The sequence below is a fragment of the Phyllobates terribilis genome, unplaced genomic scaffold, assembly GCF_046119375.1.
Source record: "Phyllobates terribilis strain yellow unplaced genomic scaffold, ASM4611937v1 Scaffold_8__6_contigs__length_399053987, whole genome shotgun sequence".
Taxonomy (NCBI): domain Eukaryota; kingdom Metazoa; phylum Chordata; class Amphibia; order Anura; family Dendrobatidae; genus Phyllobates; species Phyllobates terribilis.
In genome coordinates this window covers 270,011,429-270,030,099 of record NW_027362768.1, presented here as the reverse complement: position 1 = coordinate 270,030,099, position 18,671 = coordinate 270,011,429, and the positions used below count along the sequence as shown (strand labels likewise).

General features: G+C 51.9%; 1 pseudogene; it reads right to left on the bottom strand.

Annotated features, from left to right (window-relative positions):
* The window catches only part of LOC141157735 (meiotic recombination protein DMC1/LIM15 homolog), a 228,269-nt pseudogene that overhangs the window by 53,746 nt on the left and 155,852 nt on the right, over nucleotides 1-18,671 (bottom strand).

Genomic DNA, 18,671 nt, shown 5'->3' with positions numbered 1-18,671 from the left:
AAGGTACGTAGAGCCCCTTGAGCCCTCACCTCTATCACCGCCCCCAGTAATGGTTGATGGTAATTTGGAGTTCGAGATTAAGGATAGCAGATTCTCGTCTCCAACATCGTTCTCTGCAATACTTGGTGCACTGAAAAGTCTATGGTCTAGTGGAGAGGACGTGGGTTTCAGCGTCAGAGGTGAACGCTCCCAAATTGGTTTGCTCTTTTCACACCTCTTTTCCTGGGAACCCCGAACCTGAGTGTCCAGAAGCCACACGTAGATGGGGGGGTACTGTCACGGGTGTGTCAGAGGTGATAGACAGTCGTCCTGAAGTGGCTTGTAGGAGGTCTCCACGTTTTGCATTGCAGACCCAGCGACTACCTCCCTCTGGCCTGGGTGTGTATATATATATATATATATATATCTGGTCTCTCCAGGTGGGCAGTTATACTCATTCCTACTTGAAACTTGGCTGAAGTAGCATCACGTCCTCTTTGGAGTCTTGAGGCCGTGTGCCCTGTTGGAGTTTCTTCTAAAGCTAAGTTGTAATTCCCCTGTGTTGTCTTCCCCTTTTGTCTTTAGAGTGCTAGCAGAGGTTGACTAGTGCTCATCTCCTTCCTTCTCCAGCTATAGCCTTACGCCAGAGATAGTAGGGCAAGGCACGTGATCGGCGACAGCTAAAGAGGCTATATAGGGACATTAGGGGAAGTCAGGGTGACGCTAGTACAGTTTAGGAGGTCACCACTTCTCCCTTTCCCTAGTGTTTGGGCTCCCTTTCGCCCTTGTGTTGCACTCACACCTGGAGTGATTCTGTGTTGCACTCATACCTGGCGTGACAGTTAAACAGTGCTCCTTCCCTTCCGAGCCCTGCCGTGCACCCAAACAGTAATTTTCCAACACATATGGGGTATCAACGTACTCAGGAGAAATTGTTCAACAAATTGGTGCAATTTCTCCTATTACCCTTGCGAAAATCAAAAAATTGAGGCTAAAAAAAGTTTTTGTGGGAAAAATATGAGTTTTCATTTTCTCGGCTCAACGTTATAAACTTTTGTGAAGCACCTCGGGGTTCATGGCACTCACTGCCCATCTAGATAACTTCCCTGAGGGGTCTAGTTTCCTAAATGGGGTCACTTGTGAAAGGTTTCCACTGTTTAGGCACATTGGGGGCTCTCCAAACGCAAGATGGCGTCCACTGCTGATACCAGCCATTTTTGCATTCAAAAAGTCAAACGGAACTCCTCCCCTTCCGAGCCCTGCCATGCGTCCAAACAGTAGTTTTCCTCCCCATATGGGGTATATGCGTACTCAGGAGAAATTGAACAAATTTTGGAGTTCACTTTCTCCTACTACCATTGTGAAAATAAAAAAAATGAGGATAAAGGAAAATTTTTGTGAAAAAAAAATAAAATGTTCATTTTTTTTTCCTTCCACGTTGCATTAATTCCTGTGAAGCACCTGTAGGGTTAATAAACTTCTTGAATGTGGTTTGAGGACTTTGAGGGTTGCCGTTTTTAGAATAGTGTCACTTTTGGATATTTTCTGTCATATAGGCCCCCTAATGTCACTTCAAATGTGGTCCCTAAAAAATGGTTTTGTAAATTTTGTTGGAAAAATGAGAAATTGCAGATCAACTTTTAACCCTTCTAACTTCTTAACAAAAAAATTATGTTTAAAAAATGATGCATACGTAAAGTAGACATGTAGTAAATGTTATTTATTAACTATTTTGTGTGACATAACTCTGGTTTAAGGGCATAAGAATTAAAAGTTTGAAAATTGCTACATTTTCAGCATTTTCGCCAAATTTCCAATATTTTCAAAAATAAACGCAAGTCATATCGAACAAATTTTACCACTATCACGAAGTACACTGTCACGAGAAAACTAGCATATACACTGCTCAAAAAAATAAAGGGAACACTTAAACAACAGAATATAACTCCAAGTAAATCAAACTTCTGTGAATCAAACTGTCCACTTAGGAAGCAAAACTGATTGACAATCAATTTCACATGCTGTTGTGCAAATGGAATAGACAATAGATGGAAATTATTGGCAATTATCACCTGCAGAACCACTCCTCAATAAAGGAGTGGTTCTGCAGGTGGGGACCACAGACCACATCTCAGTACCAATGCTTTCTGGCTGATGTTTTGGTCACCTTTGAATGTTGGATGAGCTTTCACACCTATGGTAGCATGAGACAGACTCAACAACCCACAGAAGTTGCTCAGGTAGTTCAGCTCATCCAGGATGGCACATCAATGCGAGCTGTGGCAAGAAGGTTTGCTGTGTCTGTCAGCGTAGTGTCCAGAGGCTGGAGGCGCTACCAGGAGACAGGCTAGTACACCAGGAGACGTGGAGGGGGCCGTAGGAGGGCAAAAACCCAGCAGCAGGACCGCTACCTCTGCCTTTGTGCAAGGAGGAACAGGAGGAGCACTGCCAGAGCCCAGCAAAATGACCTCCAGCAGGCCAGAAATGTGCATGTGTCTGCACAAACTGTTAAAAACCGACTCCATGAGGGTGGTATGAGGGCCTGACGTCCACAGATGGGGGTTGTGCTCACAGCCCAACACCGTGCAGGACGCTTTGCATTTGCCACAGAACACCAGGATGGGCAAAGTCGCCACTGGCGCCCTGTGCTCTTCACAGATGAAAGCAGGTTTACACTGAGCACATGTGACAGACATGACAGCCATCCATGTGCTCGCCAGAGGAAGCCTGACTGCCATTAGGTACTGAGTTGAGATCCTCAGACCCCTTGTGAGACCATATGCTGGTGCGGTTGGCCCTGGGTTCCTCCTAATGCAGGACAATGCCAGACCTCATGAGGCTGGAGTGTGTCAGCAGGTCCTGCAAGATGAAGGCATTGAAGCTATGGACTGGCCCGCCCGTTCCCCAGACCTGAATCCGATTGAGCACATCTGGGACATCATGTCTCACTCCATCCACCAACGTCACGTTGCACCACAGACTGTCTAGGAGTTGGCGGATGCTTTAGTCCAGGTTTGGAGGAGATCCCACAGGAGACCATCCGCAACCACATCAGGAGCATGCCCAGGAGTTGTAGGGAGGTCATACAGGCACGTGGAGGTTGCACACAATACTGAGCCTCATTTTGACTGGTTTTAAGGACATTACATCAAAGTTGGATCAGCCTGTAGTGTGTTTTTCCACTTTAATTTATTTTGGGGGTGACTCCAAACCCAGGCCTCCATTGGTTAATACATTTGATTTCCATTGATGATTTTTGTGTGATTTTGTTGTCAGCACATTCAACTTTGTACAGAACAAAGTATTCAATGAGAATATTTCATTCATTCAGATCTAGGATGTGTTATTTGAGTGCTCCCTTTATTTTTTTGAGCAGTGAATATCAGAATCACTGTGATATATTGAAGCGTTCCAGAGTTATTACCATATAAAGTGACACTGGAAAGAATTATAAAATTTGGCCTGGTCATGAAGGTGAAAACTGGGTTGGGGGGTGAAGGGGTTAAACATGTTTTGTCTCTTACTTGTATAAGCTCGGGCATATAACACATTGTCGAGCATTGCATCATGATCCACACCAAATCGATCAGCTATATCTCGAAGACGATCTGGGCGGCTGCAAACATTATTAAGGAATAATTGTTTCTAGAAATGTACTAATGTTATGACACCAAATGAAATAATAATATAACCAAGGGATGTGTGTTTCGGTTCGAAGCCTCGATAGACTGAGCATGCTCAGTGTGGCGCCATGACGACAAGATGTCCAGGACAAGAGAGAGAGCAAGAGAGAGACACATTCACTAGTACACTCCTATATTATCAGTACATTATACATACAGCGCTCAGCATAAGTCAGTACACCCCCTGTATTCACAGGACGTTATACATACAGCGCTCAGCATAAGTCAGTACACCCCCTGTATTCACAGGACGTTATACATACAGCGCTCAGCATAAGTCAGTACACCCCCTGTATTCACAGGACGTTATACATACAGCGCTCAGCATAAGTCAGTACACCCCCTGTATTCACAGTACGTTATACATACAGCGCTCAGCATAAGTCAGTACACCCCCTGTATTCACAGGACGTTATACATACAGCGCTCAGCATAAGTCAGTACACCCCCTGTATTCACAGAACGTTATACATACAGCGCTCAGCATAAGTCAGTACACCCCCTGTATTCACAGAACGTTATACATACAGCGCTCAGCATAAGTCAGTACACCCCCTGTATTCACAGTACGTTATACATACAGCGCTCAGCATAAGTCAGTACACCCCCTGTATTCACAGAACGTTATACATACAGCGCTCAGCATAAGTCAGTACACCCCCTGTATTCACAGTACGTTATACATACAGCGTTCAGCATAAGTCAGTACACCCCCTGTATTCACAGTACGTTATACATACAGCGCTCAGCATAAGTCAGTACACCCCCTGTATTCACAGGACGTTATACATACAGCGCTCAGCATAAGTCAGTACACCCCCTGTAATCACAGGACGTTATACATACAGCGTTCAGCATAAGTCAGTACACCCCCCTGTATTCTCAGTACGTTATATATACAGCGTTCAGCATAAGTAAGTACACCCCCCTGTATTCACAGGACGTTATACATACAGCGCTCAGCATAAGTCAGTACACCCCCTGTATTCACAGGACGTTATACATACAGCGTTCAGCATAAGTCAGTACACCCCCTGTATTCTCAGTACGTTATACATACAGCGCTCAGCATAAGTCAGTACACCCCCTGTATTCACAGGACGTTATATATACAGCGTTCAGCATAAGTCAGTACACCCCCTGTATTCACAGAACGTTATACATACAGCGTTCAGCATAAGTCAGTACACCCCCTGTATTCACAGGACGTTATACATACAGCGTTCAGCATAAGTCTGTACACCCCCTGTATTCACAGGACGTTATACATACAGCGTTCAGCATAAGTCAGTACACCCCCTGTATTCTCAGTACGTTATACATACAGCGTTCAGCATAAGTCAGTACACCCCCTGTATTCACAGAACGTTATACATACAGCGTTCAGCATAAGTACACCCCCTGTATTTACAGTACGTTATACATACAGCGTTCAGCATAAGTAAGTACACCCCCTGTATTCACAGTACGTTATACATACAGCGTTCAGCATAAGTCAGTACACCCCCTGTATTCACAGTACGTTATACATACAGCGTTCAGCATAAGTCAGTACACCCCCCTGTATTCTCAGTACGTTATACATACAGCGCTCAGCATAAGTCAGTACACCCCCCTGTATTCTCAGTACGTTATATATACAGCATTCAGCATAAGTACACCCCCCTGTATTCTCAGTACCTTATATATACAGCGTTCAGCATAAGTACACCCCCCTGTACTCTCAGTACATTGTATATACAGCGCTCAGCATAAGTAAGTACACCCCCTGTATTCACAGTACGTTATACATACAGCGCTCAGCATAAGTCAGTACACCCCCCTGTACTCTCAGTACATTATATATACAGCGTTCAGCATAAGTAAGTACACCCCCCTGTATTCTCAGCACGTTATATATACAGCGTTCAGCATAAGTCAGTACACCCCCCTGTATTCTCAGTACGTTATATATACAGCGTTCAGCATAAGTAAGTACACCCCCCTGTACTCTCAGTACGTTATATATACAGCGTTCAGCATAAGTCAGTACACCCCCCTGTATTCTCAGTACGTTATATATACAGCGTTCAGCATAAGTAAGTACACCCCCTGTATTCACAGTACGTTATATATACAGCGTTCAGCATAAGTAAGTACACCCCCTGTATTCACAGTACATTGTATATACAGCGTTCAGCATAAGTAAGTACACCCCCCTGTATTCTTAGTACGTTATATATACTGCGTTCAGCATAAGTAAGTACACCCCCCTGTATTCACAGTACGTTATATATACAGCGTTCAGCATAAGTAAGTACACCCCCTGTATTCACAGTACGTTATATATACAGCGTTCAGCATAAATAAGTACACCCCCTGTATTCACAGTACATTATACATATAGCGTTCATCATAAGTACACCCCCTGTATTCTCAGTACATTATACATATAGCGTTCACCATAAGTAAGTACACCCCCTGTATTCTCAGTACGTTATATATACAGCGTTCAGCATAAGTAAGTACACCCCCCTGTACTCTCAGTACGTTATATATACAGCGCTCAGCATAAGTAAGTACACCCCACTGTATTCTCAGTACGTTATATATGCAGCATTTAGCATAAGTAAGTACACCCCCCTGTATTCTCAGTACATTATACATACAGAGTTCAGCATAAGTAAGTACACCCCCTGTACTCTCAGTACGTTATACATACAGCGTTCAGCATAAGTCAGTACACCCCCTGTACTCTCAGTACGTTATATATACAGCGCTCAGCATAAGTAAGTACACCCCCCTGTATTCTCAGTACATTATATATACAGCGCTCAGCATAAGTAAGTACACCCCCCTGTATTCTCAGTACATTATATATACAGCGTTCAGCATAAGTAAGTATGACGCGCCCCCTGGGCCTGCGCTGCTGCTGCTGTGCAGGGGGAATACCCGGAGCCGGATCGCTGGGGGTTGTAGTTCTCCGTGGCGGTGACCCGGTCCGTGCCCAGGGTGGTCAAACCAGTGGCAGTCTATTTGTATTGTAATAAGTGTCCGACTACGCCACCCGTGGATTGCGGTCAGTGGGGACCGCCGCTGCGCTGCAGACCGCTGAGGCTGATGTTGTTTGCGCAGCTGAGTATGGGATGACTGCCCACGGGAGAAGTATTGCCTCAGGGCAGCTAATGTGGAAGATGATGGGAGTGATGGTGTGAGGGTCCCAGTGCTAATGGTGCAGGAGCGGTAAGGAATCACAGAGACGGGAGGTGCAGTTCAGGGTCTTTACTGATGGTACAAGGCAGACCCTCCCGGGAGTACTGGCTAGTATAAGGGGCCTGGTCAGTCTGCGAGCAAGCAGGAGTTCCCCTGGCCAGGTGGAGTTGTAGGCCTCCCCGTTTATCTGCACTCTTCCTGGCTACCTTGCTGTCAGCGGTTACAAGTAGCCCACGTCCCTGAGTATACCGTGTGGTGCTCACCCGTATGGCTGGTGACTTGGGGCCTTCTGTTAGCCTCCGCTCCTGGATGGCGGCGCTGGTCCCTTCTTTGTGACTGAGCCTCCGGGCTTCTATGGCCAGAGGACCTGGAATCCCCTGCCGGTTGGTTTCTGCTGCTGGGTGTATATCAGTCCCCACAGCCTCGGACTCCTGTGTCCGGTTTTAGTGTCTTCGTCCAGGGCGAACTCTGCTCAGCTCCAGCCCCTGGACTTCAGCTACTGCTCCTCCAGAGCTCCTGATCTCACTTTCCCTCTCCAGACTCTGACTACTCTAATCCCGCCCCAGACCCAGTTTAAAAGGGCAGATTCCTCCCCTCCCAGGTCTGGGCGGACCGTGTTGCATGCTTAGGGATCCTGACCAGAGAAACCTCCCACTTGCTCTCTGACATAATATCTCTATTACTGCGGCAACCAGACCCCTGGGGTGTCGCATTCCCCCCTAGTAAATTTTAGTACTCCGGGACTAAACACATTTTTGAAGAAACATAAATACAAGGTATAACAATAACAAGACAACATATTTACAAGAAGCTTTAGTCTGTAGGAGGTCACGGCGTTTCCGTGACCGGGTGTCCATATCACCCAAGGTGAAGTTTATGAAACAAAGGGGGTGTCCATGTCACCCAACAAGGCGAAGTCTTGGCACAGAATAGGGGACCTGTCCAAAGCAAACCCCTTGCGTTGTCCTTGGGCGTGGCTGCAAGGCTAGAGCTAGCTACTTTGGGCCGCAAGTAGGCCACGCCAGACAGGTTTTCTCTTCTGCGACCGTCTTCGCAAGAGGCACCAAGGTGCAACTATCTACAAAACTGTTCCGGTTATCCAGTGTCCATAACCTGTTAGTCCAAATAAATCTGCAGGGTAACTGAGAAACATAATTAGTAACAGGCAACAAACATAAACCATAAACATTTTTCAATAAACAGTCAACTTTACAGTGCATTGGTTTAGATTCTCCAGCGAGAGGGCATCTGACCTCTAGTGACTCTAGTGGACCTACGGAGCTCACTAACTGGTTCTGCACTACAGGGTGTAGGAGGTGTTATGGGCAAGCTGGGCAGCTTTCTGCGCACTCTTTGGCTCACTAGGGGCACAGCAGGCTCACTACTAGCAGAGGGTTGATCCTCCTGTACTGCTGGTGTGGACTCTTCTGCCTCTTGGGCCGGCTGCTCTTCCAGCTCTACCGGTTCCTCTGTAGGCACTTGCGGGGCTGGCTGGAGAAAGGTGAGGACGGGTACCACGACAGCGCCATTTACTTGTGTCCAAGACCGGGGGAAGTCTCCGAGTACGGTACTGATCATTTCTTCCCTTTCCTCTGTGGGTTGAGGGTTTTCTTGATCTTCTTCAGGGCTTTGCAGCTGCTCGGGACACTTCTTCAGGTGGTCTCTGGAGACAATGGCTGTGGTTTCTCCTCCATCCTTACTGATTACGCAGATTTTTGGGTTCTCATGGCTTGATGGCAGTATGGTGTACGGGTCCTTCTCCCACTGGTCGTCCAACTTGTGGAGCCGCCTCTTCCTCTTCAAGACCTGCTCTCCAGGTACCAGGGGAACAGCGGGAGCATACTGGTTATAAGCCTTCTCTTGCCTTTCTCTAGCTTGAGACAGACTTCGCTCGACGCTCTCCTGTACTTTCCGATACTGCTGCTGCCGTTCTGTATCCCAGTCTGCCTCTGGCGAGGTGTCCTCAGGCGTCAGGACTCCCATATCCAGGTCAATAGGCAGCTTACCAGGTCTTGCTCTCATTAGGTAAGCCGGGGTACAGTTGGTGGAACCTACAGGGATGTGGTTATACAGGTCCACCAGATCGGGCAGTTTCTCAGGCCACAGACTGCGTTCTTCCAGGGGCAGTGTTTTTAGCAGATCTATCACCACCTGGTTCATCTTCTCGCAGAGTCCATTGGTTTGAGGGTGATAGGGCGTTGTTCTTATCTTCTTGCAGCCATACAGGTTGCAGAACTCCTGGAAGACCTCCGCTTCGAAGGCTGGTCCTTGGTCTGTCAACACTTGGTCCGGGTACCCGTGTGGACGGCAGAAGTGCTGCTGGAAGGCTCTAGCTGCTGTTTGAGCCATTAAGTCCTTGACCGGGACCACCACCAGGAACCGGGAGTAATGATCTACGATTGTGAGGGCGTAGACATACCCAGATCTGCTTGGAGCCAGTTTCACATGGTCCAGGGCTACCAGTTCCAGTGGCTGTCTGGTGATGATGGGCTGCAAGGGAGTCTTCTGGCTGGCACGGTCATTTCTTCTCAGGTGGCATGGGCCACAGTCTCTGCACCACCTCTCGATGGCTCCTCTCATGCCTACCCAGTAGAACCGTTCACGCAACAAGAACTCCAGCTTCTTCCATCCGAAATGCCCCGCTCCGTTGTGGTATGCCTCCAGAATCATAGCCGCGTCTCGTCTTGGGACCACTACCTGCCAGGTCAACTCATGTGTTCGAGAGTTAACCATTCTCCGGCACAGCTTCTCCCTGTAGAGGAACAGCTTACTTTTCTCCTTCCACAGTTGCTTGGTCTCCTCCGGAGCGTCTGGGTCAAGACTGGCATCGGCTTGGGTCAGCATTTCCTTCACCAGACGGACTGCGGGATCACTGTCTTGCGTTTCTGCCCAGTTGTAGTGGGGCAAGGGATTGAACGTCACAGAGCGCCTGTCCTTCACACGGTGGGAATACAGGGTAATCCCATGACGGTGGAATGCAGGGAGCTCGACTTCTTCCAGATCTTCTGGATCTTCCCCTACGTCCGGTAAGTTCGGCATTCTAGACAGGGCATCCGCGTTGGCATTGAGCGTCCTGCCCGGTATTTGATGGTGAATTCAAAGTTGGACAGGCGGGCCATCCATCTCTGTTCCAGGGCACCGAGCCTTGCAGTGTCCAGGTGTGTCAACGGGTTGTTATCCGTGTACACGGTGAATTTGGAGGAGGCAAGGTAATGCTTGAAACGTTCGGTCACTGCCCACACTACTGCCAGGAACTCCAGCTTGAATGAGCTATAATTCTCAGGGTTCCTCTCAGTGGGCCGTAGCTTTCGGCTGGCGTAAGCGATTACCCGTTCTTTCCCTTGCTGGATCTGGGACAGTACGGCTCCTAGCCCGATGTTGCTTGCGTCCGTGTGGAGGATAAAGGGCTGGCTGTAGTCTGGATATGCCAGGATTTCATCCCCCGTGAGGGCCATCTTCAGCTGGCAAAAGGACTCCTCTTCCAGCTTTTCCCACCTGAAGGGCTGCCATTTTGGTGAAACCGGGAATGAATCTTCGGTAGTAGCCTACCAACCCGAGGAACTGCCGCACTTCCTTTATGCTGGAGGGTCTTGGCCAGTCCTTAATCACAGTGATCTTATCAGGGTCGGGAGCCACTCCGTCAGCACTCACCACGTGTCCCAGGTACTGCACCTTTGGTTTCAGGAGGTGACACTTGGAGGGTTTCACCTTTAGGCCGTAGTTTGCCAGAGCTTCGAACACTTCTGCCAGGTGTTTCAGGTGGTCCTCGTAGGTCTTGGAATAGACGATGATATCGTCCAGGTATAACAGGACCGTCTCGAAGTTCTGGTGTCCTAGACAGCATTCCATCAACCGTTGGAAGGTTCCTGGTGCGTTGCAGAGCCCGAACCGCATACAGTTAAATTCGCTGAGACCCATCGGGGTGGTGAATGCGGTCTTCTCCCGGTCCGCCTCTGCTACAGGAACCTGCCAGTACCCGCTAGTGAGGTCCAAAGTAGAGAAGAAGTTAGCAGATTTTAATGCAGCTAAGGACTCTTCTATCCTTGGTAACGGGTACGCATCTTTGTGTGTGATACGGTTGACCTTCCTGTAGTCTACACACATTCTCATGGTGTTGTCTTTCTTTTTCACTAAGACTAGTGGAGCTGCCCAGGGGCTACAGCTGTCCCTGATTACCCCAGCCTCCTTCATGTCTCTAAGCATCCCCTTGGCGTGTTGGTAGTGTGCAGGGGGTACAGGTCGGTATCTCTCCTTTATGGGAGGATGGTCTCCCGTGGGGATGTGGTGTTCTACCCCCTTTACTCGCCCGAAGTCTAGCGGGTGTTTACTAAACACTCTCTCGTACTCTCGAACCACCCGATAGACTCCCTGTTTCTGGTGTGAGGGAGTGGAGTCAGTACCCAAATGTAGTTGCTGACACCAGTCCTCCATTGGTTTCTTAGAGCCGTTACCTTCCTCTGGTTGAGATGGAGGAAAGGGTTCCACGGCCTGTACAGAATTCTGGTTTATGGTGAACAATTTGGCTAGCGTGGCATACCGGGGCAGATGTACTTCTCTCTCCCCGATATTTATGATGCGAACGGGCACCCTCCCATGGCGTACATCGACCACCCCCCGTGCTGTCAAAATGGTGGGCCTACTGTCTGAGTAGACGGGTTCTACCATTGCTTGGTAGTTTATACCTCTTAGACCAATAGCTGCCCGACACCAAATCATCATCTCACTTTTTGGGGGCATGGCAATAGGGAACGGGTCACACATTCTCACGCTACCTATCTCACCACCAGATAGTTCCACCTGTTGCCGCTTCATCAGTGCCCGGATCTCTTTTTGGAGCACACGCTGCTGGCCGGAACTGGCGTTCTTGGCAACCTGCTGTAAAATGAGAATCACCTCTGCAAGACAATTTTCAATCACATTAGTTCCCAAGGTTATTCTAGGGTGACTCTCATGACGGTCTATGTCCACTATAATCAGTCCTTGTGCCGCCAGTTAGACTTTACCGATCTTAATGGTCACCTCTTTGAATCCCACCTGCGGCACGGGCTGACCATTGCTGGCGATGATACTCAGGTCGTCATCTGGGTAGCGGGTTATGTCCGAGTCATTCCAGTACTGTTTGAAGAGCACGTACGGGATGGTGGTGACCTGTGACCCGGTGTCTAGTAGGGCACTCATAGGAATTCCATCCAGCACCACAGGCAAGACCGGACGTCCCCCTACGTATTTATCACGCCAGTTCGATGGGCCTGATGGTCTTATGCCTGGGGGTTGGCCCTCTACCCCAGGTTGTGCCCGTTTAAATGACAGTACCTTGCCACATGTCCAGGTTGATTGCAGCGGCGGCAGATGGGTCGTCCGTCCTCGTTGTATCTGTCGCTGGGTCTTCCTCTGGCCGGTGGGGTCCTCCTCAGTCGGCGCCACGGGACGTCCTCCGGTCCGGATGCCAGCTGGATCTTTCCTGGAGAAGAGACCTGTAAAGACTGCACAGTTCTGGTTAGCGCGGCAACGCTCTTAGTCAGCTCTTGGACCTGATGGTGCAGGTCTGTAGCCGGGTCACTGTTTAAAGCCTGCGCATCAGCTCCCACAGGCCCTGCAGACAAGGGCGCCGTCTCCTGGTGGTAAGTGATAGCAGGGCGCCTGTGGGTCACAGCGCCACCTGGTGCCGGTTCTCGGAGCACCCGGATGGCTCTGTCCTTGAACTGTGCAAAGTCCAGGTCAGGGTCCTGTAAGGCCATTGCCCGCAACTGGGTTCGGTGGGCATTGCACAGTAGACCCTCAATAAATTGTTCAGTCAACAGCTTATCTTCATTTCCCACGCTGTCAGGGTCTGCCTGCTTAATGGCTCTCAGGGCCTCTTGTAGGTTTAAAGCATAGTCTCTTATACTCTCATGTGCCCGTTGTTTGCACCCATAAAATCTTAGTTTTATTTCGGCTGAGGTGCGGGTGTCAAATGTGTCTTTCAGCCGGGTTAGTATGTCTCTGACAGTCCTCTTCCTCCCAGGTGGCCAGGACTTTACCTCCCTTTGGGCTGCCCCGATTAATTGGGCCACCAGGATGCTCACTTTTTGCTCTTCTGTGAGGGGGTACACCTGGAAGAGGCTATCCAGTCTTTCTCTAAAGTCATTTAGGGTATGTGACTCCCCTGAGTACTGGGGTAGCCAGGCTGCCCCCGGGATATAGGGCATGGTGAATGGCATGACTGCTGCAGCGGTTGCGCTGGCGGTGGCTGTGGCAGTGGAGCTCCCCTCGGTGTCCGACATCCTCCTCCCCCCTAGTGGACCGTGGTCTACCTTGCGATGCTCTTCTTCCGTAGGCCGCGGCTCCGCAGTCAATCGTTGGGGTTGAGGACCTGGCGTCGCACTCCGATGACGTCAGCGTCGCTCTTCCTTCCTTCCAGGACCTTGCGCGGCGTCAGCGTGGGGCGGAGCTTCGGATCTCACGCGCTTTTGGCGTCCACGCCCCTCTTCTTCCTGTGCGGCGTCCCGATGATGGCGTCCGATGGCGGGAAGCAGCTGCGGATGGCGGGAAGAAGGCAGAAGACGGCGGGAAACGGTCCAAGATGGTGTCTGATGGCGGGAAACGGCTCCGGATGGCGGGAAACGACTCTGGACGGCGGGAAACTTCACCACAGGTAAGTTCAAAAAGTCTTTTTCAGGCACGCAGTACCCGGTGGTTGCGGGCACGAAATCCTGCCGACTACGCCAAAGTTGACGCGCCCCCTGGGCCTGCGCTGCTGCTGCTGTGCAGGGGGAATACCCGGAGCCGGATCGCTGGGGGTTGTAGTTCTCCGTGGCGGTGACCCGGTCCGTGCCCAGGGTGGTCAAACCAGTGGCAGTCTATTTGCATTGTAATAAGTGTCCGACTACGCCACCCGTGGATTGCGGTCAGTGGGGACCGCCGCTGCGCTGCAGACCGCTGAGGCTGATGTTGTTTGCGCAGCTGAGTATGGGATAACTCCCCACGGGAGAAGTATTGCCTCAGGGCAGCTAATGTGGAAGATGATGGGAGTGATGGTGTGGGGGTCCCAGTGCTAATGGTGCAGGAGCGGCAAGGAATCACAGAGACGGGAGGTGCAGTTCAGGGTCTTTACTGATGGTACAAGGCAGACCCTCCCGGGAGTACTGGCTGGTATAAGGGGCCTGGTCAGTCTGCGAGCAAGCAGGAGTTCCCCTGGCCAGGTGGAGTTGTAGGCCTCCCCGTTTATCTGCACTCTTCCTGGCTACCTTGCTGTCAGCGGTTACAAGTAGCCCACGTCCCTGAGTATACCGTGTGGTGCTCACCCGTATGGCTGGTGACTTGGGGCCTTCTGTTAGCCTCCGCTCCTGGATGGCGGCGCTGGACCCTTCTTTGTGACTGAGCCTCCGGGCTTCTATGGCCAGAGGACCTGGAATCCCCTGCCGGTTGGTTTCTGCTGCTGGGTGTATATCAGTCCCCACAGCCTCGGACTCCTGTGTCCGGTTTTAGTGTCTTCGTCCAGGGCGAACTCTGCTCAGCTCCAGCCCCTGGACTTCAGCTACTGCTCCTCCAGAGCTCCTGATCTCACTTTCCCTCTCCAGACTCTGACTACTCTAATCCCGCCCCAGACCCAGTTTAACCCCTTAATAACATCTGACGTACTAATACGCGTCTGTGCCCTGGGACTTAAGAGCCAGACCCGTATTAGTACGTCATATCTTTAATGCGGCACCGCGACTTAAGTCGCGGTGACAGCATTAAAGTTACGGTGCCATCCTACCTCCTGGTAGATGGCGTCATCATCCCGGGGGCTGTCGCCGCCCCCCCGCACCAGCGATCGCTGTGATTGGCTGTTCAAATCTGAACAGCCAATCACAGCATTTCTCACTGTTTCCGGCAATGTGATTGCCGGAAACAGTGATCTGCAGCCTAGGATCGGTGCTCCTAAGAGCACCGATCCTAGGCTGTTGTTAGGACACCCCAGCCCTGGCCCCAGGCTGCTATGATCGGTGCGATCGCCGATCACATCGATCACACCGATCGTAGCGCGACCACGTGGTGACAGGGCGGTCATGGGGCGGTGACCGGCTTGTGACCTGCCTGTCACCGCCCTATGACCCCCTGTAATGTGATTCAAGCCCCCAGACTGCTGTGATTGGAGCGATCGATGATGACATCGATCGCTCCAATCAGAGTACCTGAATACAGGTGACCGGCGATCACAGGGATGTGTCACCTCTCTGTGACCCCCTGTGGTGCGTGCTCTGCTCCAGCTATGTCTGATTGGTGCAATCAGTGTCACCAATCAGATGGCTGGGGCACAGCATGCACCACAGGGGGTCACAGAGAGGTGATACCTCCCTGTGACCGCCTGGTCACCTGTATTCAGGAACTCTGATTGGAGCAATCAATGTCATCAATGATTGCTCCAATCAGATTACCTCCACCTGTCACCACCCCATCATCACCCTGTGACCGCCCTGCAGACCCTCACACTTGGTGAGGATTTCTACAGAGCGGTCACATCTGATGTGTCTGTGCTGGGCCTTGTAGTGCCACAGAATATTCTGTGACACCACAAGACCATCTTCTCACCCATTCCAGTCGCTGCTGCTGCTGCTGCTCCTGGATCTTCTGCTCCAGCGTCCTGGATCTTCTGCTCCAGCGTCCTGGATCTTCTGCTCCTGACCTGTTGTGGTTCCTGCTCCAGAGCCTGCTGCTGATCCTGCTGCTGATCCTGCTGCTGATCCTGCAGAGAAGACTTTGGTAAGTCTGTTCTCCCCTCATCCACCCCAATCCCCCCTCCCCCCTCTTTTTACCCCCCCTTACCTTTTTTTTCTGCGTCCTGCAGCGGTCTCCAGCTCTGGTCCGACTCTCCAGCTCCACTCCCGGTCACCAGCGCCGGGCTCCTGGTCACCAGCGCCAGGCTCCTGGTCTCCTGCACCGGGCTCCTGGTCTCCTGCACCGGGCTCCTGGTCTCCTGCACCGGGCTCCTGGTCTCCTGCACCGGGCTCCTGGTCTCCTGCACCGGGCTCCTGGTCTCCTGCTCCGGGCTCCTGGTCTCCTGCTCCGGGCTCCTGGTCTCCTGCTCCGGGCTCCTGGTCTCCTGCACCGGGCTCCTGGTCTCCTGCACCGGGCTCCTGGTCTCCTGCACCGGGCTCCTGGTCTCCTGCTCCGGGCTCCTGGTCTCCTGCTCCGGGCTCCTGGTCTCCTGCTCTGGGTCTTCTGTTCCAGTCCTGCTGACCCTTTGGTAAGTCCATCTCTGATCTCCCCTCATCCACCCCAATCCCCCTCTTCCCCCTCTTCCCACTCCCCTGTCTTTTTACCCCTCTTCCCACCCCAGTGTCCCTGTTAATTCTTTTGCTTCTGTTCTCCAGCTCCAGTATCGGTCTCCTGCACCGGGCTCCTGGTCTCCTGCACCGGGCTCCTGGTCTCCTGCACCGGGCTCCTGGTCTCCTGCACCGGGCTCCTGGTCTCCTGCACCGGGCCCCTGGTCTCCTGCACCGGGCTCCTGGTCTCCTGCACCGGGCTCCTGGTCTCCTGCTCCGGGCTCCTGGTCTCCTGCTCCGGGCTCCTGGTCTCCTGCTCCGGGTTCCTGGTCTCCTGCTCCAGGTTCCTGGTCTCCTGCTCTGGGTCTTCTGTTCCAGTCCTGCTGATTCTTTGGTAAGTCCATCTCTGATCTCCCCTCATCCACCCCAATCCCCCTCTTCCCCCTTTTCCCACTCCCCTGTCTTTTTACTCCTCTTCCCACTCCCCTGTCTTTTAACCCCCCTTCCCACCCCAGTGTCCCTGTTAATTCTTTTGCTTATGATCTCCAGCTCCAGTACCGGTCTCCTGCACCGGGCTCCTGGTCTCCTGCACCGGGCTCCTGGTCTCCTGCACCGGGCTCCTGGTCTCCTGCACCGGGCTCCTGGTCTCCTGCACCGGGCTCCTGGTCTCCTGCTCCGGGCTCCCGGGCTCCTGCTCTGGGTCTTCTGTTCCAGTCCTGCTGACCCTTTGGTAAGTCCATCTCTGATCTCCCCTCATCCACCCCAATCCCCCTCTTCCCACTCCCCTGTCTTTTACCCCTCTTCCCACTCTCCTGTCTTTTTACCCCTCTTCCCACTCCCCTGTCTTTTTACCCCCCTTCCCATCCCAATCCGCCTCACCCCAGTGTCCCTGTTAATTCTTTTGCTTCTGATCTCCAGCTCCAGTACCAGTCCCCTGCTCCGTGCTCCTGGTCTCCTGCTCCGAGCTCCCGTCTTCCTGCTCCGGCTCCTGCCTTCCTGCTCCGGGCTCCCGTCTTCCTGCTCCGGGCTCCCGGTCTCCTGCTCCGGGCCCCCGGTCTTCTGCTCCGGGCTCCCGGTCTCCTGCTCCGGGCCCCCGGTCTCCTGCTCCGGGCTCCTGCTCCGGGCTCCCGGTCTCCTGCTCCGGGCCCCCGGTCTCCTGCTCCGGGCTCCCGGTCACCAGCGCTGGTCTCCTGCTCCGGGCCCCCGGTCTCCTGCTCCGGGCCCCCGGTCTCCTGCTCCGGGCTCCCGGTCACCAGCGCCAGTCTCCTGCTCCGGGCTCCCGGTCTCCTGCTCCGGGCTCCCGGTCTCCTGCTCCGGGCTCCCGGTCTCCTGCTCCGGGCCCCCGGTCTCCTGCTCCGGGCTCCCGGTCTCCTGCTCCGGGCTCCCGGTCACCAGCGCCGGTCTCCTGCTCCGGGCTCCCGGTCTCCTGCTCCGGGCTCCCGGTCACCAGCGCCGGGCTCCTGGTCACCAGCGCCGGGCTCCTGCTACGGGCTCCCGGTCCTGAAAGAACAGAGAGGACTTTGGTAAGTAATCTGATCTCCCCTCATCCAACCCAATTCCCCTCTTCCCACTCCCCACACATTTGTGCGCACATCCAGCAGCCGCCGAGTATTGATCGGTGGCATAGTTCACCAATCCACACTCGTGCTCGCTGTTTGCACCACATACAGTATTTCCTTTTTCCACACACTCTAAATAAAGTACTGACACACACACACTCTCAAAGAATTGACACACACGCAGCACATACATAACAAACAATGTCCAGCTCATCCCAAACTCATTATTCAGCGGAGGAGGCATACGCTATTCTTGCCTCCGACACTGACAGTGAGGGTGAGGATCCCACATTTCTTTGTTTTTCCGACTCCTCGTCGTCTTCCTCCTTCTCTTCTTCCTCCTCTTCCTCAGGTTCTGCTGGCCCGCCCCGCCGTCGTCGCAGGAGAGATGTTCCAGCGCCCCCCACTACTGAGCCTATATGGACTTCGCCCCCCGAAAATTATGAGCCGCTGATTCCTGATTTCGTAGCGGAATCAGGAATCAAGTTTGACACCACCGGCCTCACAGAAATAGACTTTTTCAAAGTCCTTTTCTCTGAGGATTTTATAAACCTCATGGTGGGCCAAACTAATTTATATGCTCATCAATTTTTAGAACAAAACCCCTCTTCATCATTTTCTAACTGGTCTCCTGTAGACGCAGTAGAAATGATGAAGTTTTGGGGCCTGGTCCTTCTTATGGGGATCTTGAAGAAGCCCGAGCTTCGGCAATACTGGAGTGTTGACGTTTTGTATAACACTCCAGTGTTCCGAATGGTCATGCCCCGGACACGTTTTCAGGCCATCTACAAGTTCTTGCATTACCAAGATAATGCAAGGTGTCCTGCACGCGATGACCCGAACTTTGATCGTCTTTTCAAAGTTCGGCCGGTCATCGAACACTTCAACAACAAGTTTGGTGAAGTGTACGTGCCCCAAAGGGACATTTGTGTGGATGAGTCCTTAATTTCTTTTAAGGGGCGGCTTGGATTCCGGCAGTACCTGCCCAGTAAGAGGGCAAGGTACGGGATCAAGCTGTATAAACTTTGTGA